This window comes from Aegilops tauschii, chromosome 6 (genome assembly GCF_002575655.3).
Source record: "Aegilops tauschii subsp. strangulata cultivar AL8/78 chromosome 6, Aet v6.0, whole genome shotgun sequence".
In the NCBI taxonomy this organism is placed as follows: domain Eukaryota; kingdom Viridiplantae; phylum Streptophyta; class Magnoliopsida; order Poales; family Poaceae; genus Aegilops; species Aegilops tauschii.
The window spans coordinates 317,598,960-317,604,393 of record NC_053040.3 but is presented as its reverse complement, the minus strand read 5'-3'; the positions used below and the strand labels follow the sequence as shown (position 1 = coordinate 317,604,393).

Genomic DNA, 5,434 nt, shown 5'->3' with positions numbered 1-5,434 from the left:
CCCCGCTGGCTTGCCGGCACCGAAAACCCCAGTCACTCAGTGCCCTAAAAAACCCTATGGCAGAACCGACTGACACGCAGAGCCGCGATTGGAATTCCCTCCCCGATGTTCTCTTGGAGCAGATCTGTAATCGTATGGACCTGCTCAGCACCGTCCGTCTGGCCGGATGCTCGGTGTCTTTGTACCGTCTACTCATCTGCAACCGGCCGGCTCTTTTCAAGACACCCTGCTTGCTGATGCCCGATCCTCGCAGGTGGCCCAGACACTGACTTGACGATCCTACGGAGGTTGCCGTGGTGCCCCTCGACATGCTACCACTACCCGTCCACCTGTCCTTCATGCACGGCCACTACTAGGTGGGCATGAAGGCCAACTGGATCGTCCTCATCCACCAATCCGGTAGTCCGTGGCATCTCGTTGATATCTACACCCAGCGAGAGATCACCCTTCCATCGTTGGATACCGCCGCCATCGAGCCTCGCGGCCCGTCGGACACTCCTGCCTACTACACATGAGACGCGTCGAGCTTTTGGCTCGACCTCTGTTTGCTGAAGGTTGTAATCTGCGAAGTGCCCACACCATCACAAGACTACATGGATTACAAGCTCATTGCCGTGTTCAACATGGGATTAGTCTATCTGGAATCCGGTCGCCATACTGGTTATGGCTCATCGTCGATCCTCTTCACCCAACATTTCTGTCTGATGCTATAGTGCATGATGGCATCGTTTATGCGGTCGACGCACAGATTGGCTGCCTATACTAGTGGAATCAATCATCGTGTAATTGTTCTATCTCATCTCATCTTTACCTTAAGAATACGGCTGCCTGTTCATTGTTACAAATTTAGAATATATAGTATGTCTATAACCATATCATTGCTATATGTTCCTCTCATTTCCTAGATTTTTATGACCACACATGTTATTATTAGAGTTGATATGAGAATAATTGGCATCTAATGATTGTTAGAATAGATATTATGAGTATAACCTCATGATTGCTATATATTACTATCATTTCCAGGATTTTTATAACAACGCATGTTATTGCTTAGAGTTGATATGATAACTGTAGTAAGTGCTATGGTAGAAAATGAGTAGGCCCTGTCATATCTGTTTTCCTCAAATTGTTACATGATGTTTGAACCATGATATATTGCTAGAATATGAAAGCCATTGGCTTATTTTTTTAACTTGGGGTATGATTATGACCACGACATTGCAATTCTCTCTCTATGATATGTGGCACTATTATAATAATCTTAATTCCACACATACTCTAAACATGATTGTTTATTTTTGTCCTTTTAGTCTCCAGTTTGAATTGTTGCAGCAGACACAAACGCGCTGGCCTTCATGATTCCAGGACCTGGAATCAAACCAGCCGATGCGTGGTGGTTTATCGCTTGTTCAGCTGACGGCGGTCATTTGATGCTCATTTGCACATACCAAATTGACCAAACCATTTCATCAAACCACATGCAGTACAATGCCTGGGGCGTTCGTGACATTGATGGCTATGGCTCCTTCGTGTTCGAGAAAGATCCCAGCTCCGTTGGGCCAGGCGTATTCAATTGGAGGCGGGTTTACAGCCTCGGCAACCACTCCATGTTCCTCGGGCCCAATTATCCGACCATCCAACCAATCATCGATCATATCACCGGTGATGATTACCGTGCCATGCAACTTTCATTCGCCAGGGGGAACTGTGTTTACACATCATACCATGGGTTTCATGAATCACCATATCCAGAGATTCGTTGACACAGCTTGTTGCCAGATAATCTTCAGTGTGTGAAAGGCATCAAGCTTCCATGCGATGGATGGCTTTTGCAAACCCGACATGCCGCGATGTGGTTTATGCCAACAGCAAATATGCACAACTTGATTCGTACTGATATCTAGACTGAGCCATGTGTCCTGCTGTTGTAGCATGACCCTCTTTTGTTGGATAGACCCTCTTTTGTTGGATATTATGTACTGTTGTTAGTTTGGAGCACTCCTCTGGTTAGAAGAAAAGATACCTTTCTGGGATCAAGTGCATCCTAACTCACCTGCGTAGGATGTACTGATAATGATGATGGAGATACTGTGCAGAAGCCATTATTCTAATCCCAGGATCAAAATAACTATTTGGATCACGGCTCTCTATATATAGATAGGGCCCGAAGAGGCGTTCCGAACTCTCGAAGCCACGGAGAAAAATAAAAGAAAACCCACCCAGTCCCGCACCTCCCGCGCCGCCCCCTCCCCTCCCCCGTGAACCAGCCACCGGGCCGCCACCGGTCCTAAATCCGGCCGCCTCCCTGGGACCCGGCCGCCGCGACACCACCTCCCCGGATCCGGCCACCGGACCGCCTCCTTCCCCCGGATCCGGCCGGGATTGATCCCACCGCCGCCTGCCGCCACCAAGCACTGGCGTGCGACCCCGACGCCGCCTCCCTCCATGAAGCGCCGGCGCCCGACCCTGTCACCTACCTCTGGTACGCCGTCGCGCCTCCGCTGCCACCTAGGGTGCCCCTGACGTCGCCCAGCTCCTCCTCACGCGACGACCCCCTGCGACGCACGCCTCCTCATGTTCTGCCCCGGACACGGGCGCCTCCCCGTCCACCCTCCGGCGACCGAAACCAGCTCCGCCCGCCGTAGCAGAGGACAGGCCCCGTTCGTGGCCTCCCCACCCCTCCGCCCGGGTGCGACCTTCCCTGCGCTCTGGCGTGGCCTGCCCTCCCCTCTGGTGTGACCTGCTCTCTGGTACGGCCCGCCCTCCTCCAGCGCGCCTGCACTCTGCTCCGTCGGCGCAACGACCGAGCACCAGACCTCCCTCCTCTCTCCCACTAGGACGGCAGTGCAGGTGGCTAGTGTCTAAAGTTCAGTTGTATATTCATTGTCGTGGATGACGTTTTCTGTTGTAGTAGTGTAGCCGTGGCCTACATTTAACAATAGTAGATATGTATGTACTGATCGTGCGCTAGTAGTGACCCAGATTTACTTTGTTCTATCTCCCTTTGAGGGATGAAACTGCAGAGATATATTACATTTGCTTGGAGTTCTCTGAAAATGTTCTTTGAAATGCTCTCTGAAAATGTTGTTACTTTTCCTTGCTGCTTCCTTTTACTAGACTGCGCTGAAACAATATTAGTAGTAGTATATTGTCATAGTATACGTTCAGATTTAGGCAAAAGAAATATGGTCATTTCTGCTACTGTCCTTGGGAGTGTATTTCCTCCATACCTCAAAACATGTTCATTTCTGTTCTGTATGGCACATTTGCACACCTCTCTTCATGGCACAAAATTTAAATTGTGCTTGTCTTGTATATTTGCTTGCATGCTTGTGTAAACAAAGTGAGTAGTACATGTGACCATAGATGATAAATACACATATCCTATAAGCTAAATTGAATCTTGCTACTTGTGTATGATCAGCTATAAACATGTAAACGTCCCCTCGGGCACCTGAAGAGGTAGCCAATATCGCCATGTTGTTATGATCTGCTTTGTTTGTATTGTATCTGCAATTTACATTGATCTTGTTGTCAAAGTTGGAAGTTCAGAACTTAGAATTCCATTTTTGTTTGTTGTACTCTCAAACCAGTATATTGTACGCAATATATCAAGTAAAATTCTACTCTTTTTCTACCATTATTAGAAAATATACAATTCGCTACTGTCGCCATTATAGCTTACAAACTGCAGTTTCCATTGATGACTGTTTACATGTACAGCATGAGACCATTTCTCATGTTAGTTTGCAGGAAAAATAAAAGAAACCGCTTTCTACATGCAAAAGGGCATCAAATTTTGGAAGAAGTATGGCGTTGAATGAAAAAATGAGGAAAAAAAGGATCCTCAAGCAAATCAAGCAATGGAAATCTTCCTTGGTGGAGCTAGTAATGCAAAGCTGCAAAGCTTCAGTTTTATGTAATCTTGGCTAAATTGTGATAATTTTATGTTGTTGTGAACCTCTGCTGTATTGTTAATATTGAACTTTTCACAAAGTCCTATGTTGAAGCTCCTCCTTCTGTTTTTCATTTATGTGTACTTCTATGGTTCAATTTAATGCAAACCATTTTTGTATGTGTGAACATCAAAGGTTCAGTGTTATATTCTTGCTCATTTTGGTGCTGGTAAGGATTTCATCTCAAAATCCTAGTGCCAGCCAAACATGAAATTTGGATTTGGAATTTGGATTCAGGCAAATGAAATCTTGATGGAGATTTCATTTCATTTCCACCAAATGAAATGAAATCAGGGGAGCCAAACGAGCTGTAACAGTAAAAGTTCAAGTGTGAATGTATGAGTCCTTGCATTGCATGTCCCTCCATTAGTGTGTTTCTTCTATATAAAGTGCAGTGAGCAGCTGAGTTAACTCAATCATTCATCGGCATATACGTACAGACAACTTATGCATCAACATGAGGTAAGTTGGTAGGTGTAGCCCTTTGCACTCTGTTACAGTGCGCATGTGCACTTGTTTCTTCTTCTTTTGGAGCCATGTACACGATGAAACCATTTTTGTGTTCTTCAGCACCTCAGCCTTCCCATGGATCCTGCTGTCTTGTTCTCTTCCTTTTGGTGTGAGTTTGGAATTAAAGTTCAGACATAACACCGGAAGAAAAACTTCAGAGAATTCTTTGCATGTTGTTAGATCATGATGGACTTTTCATACATGTTTATGCTAGTTCGTACTCTCTTTTGTGTTTCAAGCCTTGTGTTTCATGAAGAGAGATAGAGACATTTGTTGGCGACGATAGAACGCAAAAGTCATTATACATAGAACGCAAAAAAGGTTATGAAATACCAATGATAGAAGTTCATGTATATGAAGGTTGATGCTTCGCGTGTTGTGTGTATACACGGGAGCTCACAAGAAATCATGTTGTGCCATCATTCAGTAGCAGTTCAATAAGAAAACCTGCAGTAGTTCTATTAGTATTATTCCATCAGAAAAAATCAAGTTATGCTACTTGATGTTGACAACAACAAAAAATGCCATTTTTTGCGGCAAAATTATGCAAAAAATTACAGTGGAATACGGTGCTCTCAAAAAGTGTTAGTGGTGTCCATAAGACGCAACATTTTTTCTATTTTCCTTTCCTTTTTTGTATATATAAGAATGCATAAAACTTGAGCCGGTCAGGGACATATCGTCGAGAAGTTCATGTATAAATGGACTTGTTAACTCTGAAAGTTTAAAATTAATAAAATGGAGAGGTTAAAGAAAATGAAAAACAAAAAAGTTCAAACAATTTCCATGGATTTCAATGGATCTTTCTGATATATAAAGAAAACCAGAAGTTCAAATTAAAATAGATGAGCGGTTCTATGTTTATTACAAACCTAGAAATTTTTCCATTACTAAAAGAACTAAAATGAAGAAGTTCAAATTTTAAAAATGGAGCAGTTAGATATTATATTTGAAAACTCAGATTT

General features: G+C 44.1%; 1 long non-coding RNA gene across 2 annotated transcripts; it reads left to right on the top strand.

Annotated features, from left to right (window-relative positions):
- Positions 1–1,626: 1,626 nt before the first annotated feature.
- On the top strand, positions 1,627–4,078 carry LOC109756363 (uncharacterized). 2 transcript variants are annotated; one of them, XR_002231231.4, is made up of 2 exons: positions 1,627–2,853; positions 3,750–4,078. It is a non-coding gene; the product is annotated as an uncharacterized lncRNA (long non-coding RNA). The 2 variants fall into 2 exon arrangements; XR_002231232.4 differs by having other exon boundaries at positions 3,727–4,078.
- Positions 4,079–5,434: the final 1,356 nt, after the last annotated feature.